The sequence below is a fragment of the Lemur catta genome, chromosome 18, assembly GCF_020740605.2.
Source record: "Lemur catta isolate mLemCat1 chromosome 18, mLemCat1.pri, whole genome shotgun sequence".
Classification (NCBI taxonomy): domain Eukaryota; kingdom Metazoa; phylum Chordata; class Mammalia; order Primates; family Lemuridae; genus Lemur; species Lemur catta.
This window is the reverse complement of record NC_059145.1, coordinates 3,578,377-3,587,139: the sequence shown is the minus strand read 5'-3', so window position 1 is coordinate 3,587,139 and position 8,763 is coordinate 3,578,377.

Below are 8,763 nucleotides of genomic sequence, written 5' to 3'. Positions count from 1 at the left end.
CTAGGATAGTGTAAGTGTTAGGGTTAGGGTTAGCATCAGGCCTAGGATAGTCTTAGGGTTAGGGTTAGCATCAGCCCTAGGATAGTGTTAGGGTTAGGGATAGGGTTAGCATCAGCCCTAGCATTGTGTTAGGGTTAGGGTTAGGGTTAGCATCAGCCATAGGATAGTATTAGGGTTACGGTTAGCTTCAGCCCTAGGATAGTGTTAGGGTTAGGGTTAGGGTTAGCACCAGGCCTAGGATAGTGTTAGTGTTAGGGTTAGCATCAGCCTTAGGATAGTGTTAGGGTTAATGTTAGGGTTAGCATCAGCCGTAGGATAGTGTTGGTGTTAGGGTTAGCCTCAGCCCTAAGATAGTGTTAGAGTTAGGGTTAGGGTTAGCATCAGCCCTAGGATAGTGTTAGTGTTAGGGTTAGCATCAGCCCTAGGATAGTGTTAGGGTTAGGGTTAGGGTTAGCATCCGCCCTAGGATAGTGTTAGGGTTAGGGTTAGGGTTAGCATCAGCCCTAGGATAGTGTTAGGGTTAGGGTTAACATAAACCCTAGGATAGTGTTAGGGTTAGGGTTAGGGTTATCATCAGGCCTAGGATAGTGTTAGGGTTAGGGTTAGGGTTAGCATCAGTTCAAGGATAGTGTTAGGGTTAGCGTTAGGGTTAGCATTAGCCCTAGGATAGTGTTAGTGTTAGGGTTAGTGTTAGCATCAGCCCTAGGATAGTATTAGGGTTAGGGTTAGCATCAGCCCTAGGATAGTGTTAGGGTTAGGGTTAGGGTTATCATCAGGCCTAGGATAGTGTTAGGGTTAGGGATAGCATCAGCTCTAGGATAGTGTTAGGGTTAGGGTTAGGGTTAGCATCAGGCCTAGGGTAGTGTTAGGGTTAGGGTTAGCATCAGCCCTAGGATAGTGTTAGAGTTAGAGTAAGGGTTAGCATCAGCCCTAGGATAGTGTTAGTGTTAGGGTTAGCATCAGCCCTAGGATAGTGTTAGGGTTAGGGTTAGGGTTAGCATCCGCCCTAGGATAGTGTTAGGGTTAGGGATAGGGTTAGCATCAGCCCTAGGATAGTGTTAGGGTTATGGTTAGGTTTAGCATCAGCCCTAGGATAGTGTTAGGGTAAGGCTTAGGGTTAGCATCAGGCCTAGGATAGTGTTAGGGTTACGGTTAGAATCAGCCCTAGGATAGTGTTAGGGTTAGGGTTAGGGTTAGCATCAGCCCTAGGATAGTGTTAGGGTTAGGGTTATGGATATCATCAGTCCTAGGATATTGTTAGTGTTAGGGTTAGCATCAGCTCTAGGATAGTGTTAGGGTTAGGGTTAGGGTTAGCATCAGCCCTAGGATAGTGTTAGGGTTAGGGTTAGGATTAGCATCAGCCCTAGGATAGTGTTAGGGTTAGGGTTAGCATCAGGCCTAGGATAGTGTTAGGGTTAGGGTTAGCATCAGCCCTAGGAGAGTGTTAGGCTTAGGGTTAGGGTTAGCATCATCCCTAGGATAGTGTTAGGGTTAGGGTTAGGGTTAGCATCAGCCCTAGGATAGTGTTAGTTTTAGGGTTAGCATCAGACCTAGGATAGTGTTAGGGTTAGGGTTAGGGTTATCCTCAGCCCTAGGATAGTGTAAGTGTTAGGGTTAGGGTTAGCATCAGCTCTAGGATAGTGTTAGGGTTAGGGTTAGGGTTAGCATCAGCCCTAGGATAGTGTTAAGGTTAAAGTTAAGGTTATCATCAGGCCTAGGATAGTGTGAGGGCTAGGGTTAGCATCAGACTTAGGATAGTGTTAGGGTTAGGGTTAGGGTAGCATCAGCCCTAGGATAGTGATAGGGTTAGGGTTAGCATCAGCCCTAGGATAGTGTTAGGGTTAGGGTTAACATAAACCCTAGGATAGTGTTAGGGTTAGGGTCAGGGTTATCATCAGGCCTAGGATAGTGTTAGGGTTAGGGTTAGGGTTAGCATCAGTTCAAGGGTAGTGTTAGGGTTAGCGTTAGGGTTAGCATCAGCCCTAGGATAATTTTAGGGTTAGGGTTAGGGTTAGCATCAGCCCTAGGATAGTGTTAGGGTTAGGGTTAGGGTTAGCATCAGGCCTAGGATAGTGTTAGGGTTAGGGTTACCATCAGCCCTAGGATAGTGTTAGGGTTAGGGTTAGGGTTAGCATCAGCCCTAGGATAGTGTTAGGGTTAGGGTTAGCATCAGCCCTAGGATAGTGTTAGGGTTAGGGTTAGGGTTAGCATCAGCCGTAGGATAGTGTTAGGGTTAGGGTTAGCCTCAGCCCTAAGATAGTGTTAGAGTTAGGGTTAGGGTTAGCATCAGCCCTAGGATAGTCTTAGGGTTAGGGTTAGGGTTAGCATCAGCCCTAGGATAGGGTTAGTGTTAGGGTTATCATCAGCCCTAGGATAGTGTTAGGGTTAGGGTTAGGGTTAGCATCCGCCCTAGGATAGTGTTAGTGTTAGGGTTAGCATCAGCCCTAGGATAGTGTTAGGGTTAGGGTTAGGGTTAGCATCCGCCCTAGGATAGTGTTAGGTTTATGGTTAGGTTTAGCATCAGCCCTAGGATAGTGTTAAGGTAAGGGTTAGGGTTAGCATCAGTCGTAGGATAGTGTAAGGGTTAGGGTTAGAATCAGCCCTAGGATAGTGTTAGGGTTAGGGTTAGGGTTAGCATCAGCCCTAGGATAGTGTTAGGTTTAGGGTTATGGATATCATCAGGCCTAGGATATTGTTAGTGTTAGGGTTAGCATCAGCCGTAGGATAGTGTTAGGGTTAGGGTTAGGGTTAGCATCAGCCCTAGGATAGTGTTAGGGTTAGGGTTAGTGTTAGCATCAGCCCTAGGATAGTGTTAGGGTTAGGGTTAGGGTTAGCATCAGCCCTAGGATAGTGTTAGGGTTAGGGTTAGCATCAGCCCTAGGATAGTGTTAGGGTTAGGGTTATGGTTATCGTCAGGCCTAGGATAGTGTTAGGGTTAGGGTTAGCATCAGCTCTAGGATAGTGTTAGGGTTAGGGTTAGGGTTAGCATCAGCCCTAGGATAGTGTTAAGGTTAAAGTTAAGGTTATCATCAGGCCTAGGATAGTGTTAGGGTTAGGGTTAGCATCAGCCCTAAGATAGTGTTAGGGTTAGGGTTAGCATCAGCCCTAGGATAGTGTTAGGGTTAGGGTTAGGGTTATCATCAGGCCTAGGATAGTGTTAGGGTTAGGGTTAGCATCAGCCCTAGGATAGTGTTAGGGTTAGGTTTAGCCTCAGCCCTAAGATAGTGTTTGAGTTAGTGTTAGGGTTAGCATCAGCCCTAGGATAGTGTTAGGGTTAGGGTTAGGGTTAGCATCCGCCCTAGGATAGTGTTAGGGTTAGGGTTAGTGTTAGCATCCGCCCTAGGATAGTGTTAGGGTTAGGGATAGGGTTAGCATCAGCCCTAGGATAGTGTTAGGGTTATGGTTAGGTTTAGCATCAGCCCTAGGATAGTGTTAGGGTAAGGGTTAGGGTTAGCATAAGTTGTAGGATAGTGTTAGGGTTAGTGTTAGCATCAGCCCTAGGATAGTGTTAGGGTTAGGGTTAGGGTTATCATCAGGCCTAGGATAGTGTTAGGGTTAGGGTTAGCATCAGCCCTAGGATAGTGTTAGGGATAGGGTTAGGGTTAGCATCAGGCCTAGGATAGTGTTAGGGTTAGGGTTACCATCAGCCCTAGGATAGTGTTAGGGTTAGGGTTAGGGTTTGCATCAGCCCTAGGATAGTGTTAGGGTTAGGATTAGCATCAGCCCTAGGATAGTGTTAGGGTTAGGGTTAGGGTTAGCATCAGCCGTAGGATAGTGTTAGGGTTAGGGTTAGCCTGAGCCCTAAGATAGTGTTAGAGTTAGGGTTAGGGTTAGCATCAGCCCTAGGATAGTGTTAGGGTTAGGGTTAGGGTTAGCATCAGCCCTAGGATAGTGTTAGTGTTAGGGTTAGCATCAGCCCTAGGATAGTGTTAGGGTTAGGGTTAGGGTTAGCATCCGCCCTAGGATAGTGTTAGGGTTAGGGATAGGGTTAGCATCAGCCCTAGGATAGTGTTAGGGTTATGATTAGGTTTAGCATCAGCCCTAGGATAGTGTTAGGGTAAGGGTTAGGGTTAGCATCAGTTGTAGGATAGTGTTAGGGTTACGGTTAGAATCAGCCCTAGGATAGTGTTAGGGTTAGGGTTAGGGTTAGCACCAGCCCTAGTGTAGTGTTAGGTTTAGGGTTATGGATATCATCAGGCCTAGGATATTGTTAGTGTTAGGGTTAGCATCATCCCTAGGATAGTGTTAGGGTTAGGGTTAGGGTTAGCATCAGCCCTAGGATAGTGTTAGGGTTAGGGTTAGGGTTAGCATCAGCCCTAGGATAGTGTTAGGTTTAGGGTTATGGATATCATCAGGCCTAGGATATTGTTAGTGTTAGGGTTAGCATCAGCCCTAGGATAGTGTTAGGGTTAGGGTTAGGGTTAGCATCAGCCCTAGGATAGTGTTAGGGTTAGGGTTAGGGTTACAATCAGCCCTAGGATAGTGTTAAGGTTAGGGTTAGGGTTAGCACCAGGCCTAGGATAGTGTTAGTGTTAGGGTTAGCATCAGCCTTAGGATAGTGTTAGGGTTAGGGTTAGGGTTAGCATCAGCCGTAGGATAGAGTTAGGGTTAGGGTTAGCCTCAGCCCTAGGATAGTGTTAGAGTTAGGGTTAGGGTTAGCATCAGCCCTAGGATAGTGTTAGGATTAGGGTTAGGGTTAGCATCAGCCCTAGGATAGTGTTAGTGTTAGGGTTAGCATCAGCGCTAGGATAGTGTTAGGGGTAGGGTTAGGGTTAGCATCAGACCTAGGATAGTATTAGGGTTAGGGTTAGGGTTAGGGTTAGCGTTAGCATCAGCTCTAGGATAGTGTTAGGGTTAGGGTTAGGGTTAGCATCAGCCCTAGGATAGTATTAGGGTTAGGGTTAGGGTTAGCATCAGCCCTAGGATAGTGTTAGGGTTAGGGTTAGCATCAGCCCTAGGATAGTGTTAGGGTTAGGGTTAGGGTTAGCATCAGCCCTAGGATAGTGTTAGGGTTAGGGTTAACATCAGCCCTAGGATAGTGTTAGAGTTATGGTTAGCATCAGCCCAAGGATAGTGTTAGGGTTAGGGTTAGGGTTAGCATCAGCCCTAGGATAGTGTTAGGGTTAGGGTTAGCATCAGTCCTAGGATAGTGTTTTGTTAGGGTTAGGGTTAGCATCAGCCCTAGGATAGTGTTAGTGTTAGGATTAGCATCAACCCTAGGATAGTGTTAGGGTTAGGTTTAGGGTTAGCATCAGCCCTAGGATAGTGTTAGGGTTAGGGTTAGCCTCAGCCCTAGGAGAGTGTTATGGTTAGGGATAGGGTTAGCATCAGGCCTAGGATAGTGTTAGCGTTAGGGTTAGGATAAGCATCAGCCCTAGGATAGTGTTAGGGTTAGGGTTAGCATCAGCCCTAGGATAGTGTTAGGGTTAGGGTTAGCATCAGCCCTAGGATAGTGTTAGGGTTAGGGTTAGGGTTAGCATCAGCCCTAGGATAGTGTTAGGTTTAGGGTTATGGATATCATCAGGCCTAGGATATTGTTAGTGTTAGGGTTAGCATCAGCCCTTGGATAGTGTTAGTGTTAGGATTAGGGTTAGCATCGGCCCTAGGATAGTGTTAGGGTTAGGGTTAGTGTTAGCATCAGCCCTAGGATAGTGTTAGGGTTAGGGATAGGGTTAGCATCAGCCCTAGGATAGTGTTAGGGTTAGGGTTAGGGTTAGCATCAGCCCTAGGATAGTATTAGGGTTAGGGTTAGGGTTAGCATCAGCCCTAGGATAGTGTTAGGGTTAGGGTTAGCATCAGCCCTAGGATAGTGTTAGGGTTAGGGTTAGGGTTAGCATCAGCCCTAGGATAATGTTAGGGTTAGGGTTAGCATCAGCCCTAGGATAGTGTTAGGGTTAGGGTTAGGGTTAGCCTCAGCCCTAGGATAGTGTTAGGGTTATGGTTAGCATCAGCCCTAGAATAGTGTTAGGGTTAGGGTTAGGGTTAGCATCAGCCCTAGGATAGTGTTAGGGTTAGGGTTAGCATCAGTCCTAGGATAGTGTTTTGTTAGGGTTAGGGTTAGCATCAGCCCTAGGATAGTGTTAGGGTTAAGGTGAGCATCAACCCTAGGATAGTGTTAGGGTTAGGGTTAGGGTTAGCATCAGCCCTAGGATAGTGTTAGGGTTAGGGTTAGGGATAGCATCAGCCCTAGGATAGTGTTAGTGTTAGGGTTAGCCTCAGCCCTAGGAGAGTGCTATGGTTAGGGATAGGGTTAGCATCAGGCCTAGGATAGTGTTAGGGTTAGGGTTAGGGTCAGCATCAGACCTAGGATAGTGTTAGGGCTACGGTTAGAATCAGCCCTAGGATAGTGTTAGGGTTAGGGTTATTGTTAGCATCAGCCCTAGGATAGTGTTAGGTTTAGGGTTAGGGATATCATCAGGCCTAGGATATTGTTAGGGTTAGGGTTAGCATCAGCCCTAGGATAGTGTTAGAGTTAGGGTTAGGGTTAGCATCAGCCCTAGGATAGTGTTAGGGTTAGGGTTAGGGTTAGCATCAGCCCTAGGATAGTGTTAAGGTTAGGGTTAGGGTTAGCATCAGCCCTAGGATATTATTAGGGTTAGGGTTAGCATCAGCCCTAGGATAGTGTTAGGGTTAGGGTTAGGGTTAGCACCAGGCCTAGGATAGTGTTAGTGTTAGGGTTAGCATCAGCCTTAGGATAGTGTTAGGGTTAGGGTTAGGGTTAGCATCAGCCGTAGGATAGTGTTTGGGTTAGGGTTACCCTCAGCCCTAAGATAGTGTTAGAGTTAGGGTTAGGGTTAGCATCAGCCCTAGGATAGTGTTAGGGTTAGGGTTAGGGTTAGCATCAGCCCTAGGATAGTGTTAGTGTTAGGGTTAGCATCAGCCCTAGGATAATGTTAGGGTTAGGGTTAGGGTTAGCATCCCCCCTAGGATAGTGTTAGGGTTAGGGTTAGGGTTAGCATCAGCCCTAGGATAGTGTTAGTGTTAGGTTTAACATAAACCCTAGGATAGTGTTAGTGTTAGGGTTAGCGTTATCATCAGGCCTAGGATAGTGTTAGGGTTAGGGTTAGGGTTAGCATCAGTTCAAGGATAGTGTTAGGGTTAGCGTTAGGGTTAGCATCAGCCCTAGGATAGTGTTAGGGTTAGGGTTAGGGTTAGGGTTAGCATCAGCCCTAGGATAGTGTTAGGGTTAGGGTTAGCATCAGCCCTAGGATAGTGTTAGGGTTAGGGTTAGCATCAGCTCTAGGATAGTGTTATGGTTAGGGTTAGGGTTAGCATCCGCCCTAGGATAGTGTTAGATTTAGGGTTAGTGTTAGCATCAGCCCTAGGATAGTGTTAGGGTAAGCGTTAGGGTTAGCATCAGCCCTAGGATATTATTAGGGTTAGGGTTAGCATCAGCCCTAGAATAGTGTTAGGTTTAGGGTTAGGGTTAGCACCAGGCCTAGGATAGTGTTAGTGTTAGGGTTAGCATCAGCCTTAGGATAGTGTTAGGGTTAGGGTTAGGGTTAGCATCAGGCGTAGGATAGTGTTAGGGTTAGGGTTAGCCTCAGCCCTAGGATAGTGTTAGATTTAGGGTTAGTGTTAGCATCAGCCCTACGATAGTGTTAGGGTTAGGGTTTGGGTTAGCATCAGCCCTAGGATAGTGTTAGTGTTAGGGTTAGCATCAGCCCTAGGATAGTGTTAGGGTTAGGGTTAGGGTTACAATCAGCCCTAGGATAGTGTTAAGGTTAGGGTTAGGGTTAGCACCAGGCCTAGGATAGTGCTAGTGTTAGGGTTAGCATCAGCCTTAGGATAGTGTTAGGGTTAGGGTTAGGGTTAGCATCAGCCGTAGGATAGAGTTAGGGTTAGGGTTAGCCTCAGCCCTAGGATAGTGTTAGAGTTAGGGTTAGGGTTAGCATCAGCCCTAGGATAGTGTTAGGATTAGGGTTAGGGTTAGCATCAGCCCTAGGATAGTGTTAGTGTTAGGGTTAGCATCAGCGCTAGGATAGTGTTAGGGGTAGGGTTAGGGTTAGCATCAGACCTAGGATAGTATTAGGGTTAGGGTTAGGGTTAGGGTTAGCGTTAGCATCAGCTCTAGGATAGTGTTAGGGTTAGGGTTAGGGTTAGCATCAGCCCTAGGATAGTATTAGGGTTAGGGTTAGGGTTAGCATCAGCCCTAGGATAGTGTTAGGGTTAGGGTTAGCATCAGCCCTAGGATAGTGTTAGCGTTAGGGTTAGGGTTAGCATCAGCCCTAGGATAGTGTTAGGGTTAGGGTTAACATCAGCCCTAGGATAGTGTTAGAGTTATGGTTAGCATCAGCCCAAGGATAGTGTTAGGGTTAGGGTTAGGGTTAGCATCAGCCCTAGGATAGTGTTAGGGTTAGGGTTAGGGTTAGCATCAGTCCTAGGATAGTGTTTTGTTAGGGTTAGGGTTAGCATCAGCCCTAGGATAGTGTTAGTGTTAGGATTAGCATCAACCCTAGGATAGTGTTAGGGTTAGGGTTAGGGTTAGCATCAGCCCTAGGATAGTGTTAGGGTTAGGGTTAGCCTCAGCCCTAGGAGAGTGTTATGGTTAGGGATAGGGTTAGCATCAGGCCTAGGATAGTGTTAGCGTTAGGGTTAGGATAAGCATCAGCCCTAGGATAGTGTTAGGGTTAGGGTTAGCATCAGCCCTAGGATAGTGTTAGGGTTAGGGTTAGCATCAGCCCTAGGATAGTGTTAGGGTTAGGGTTAGGGTTAGCATCAGCCCTAGGATAGTGTTAGGTTTAGGGTTATGGATATCATCAG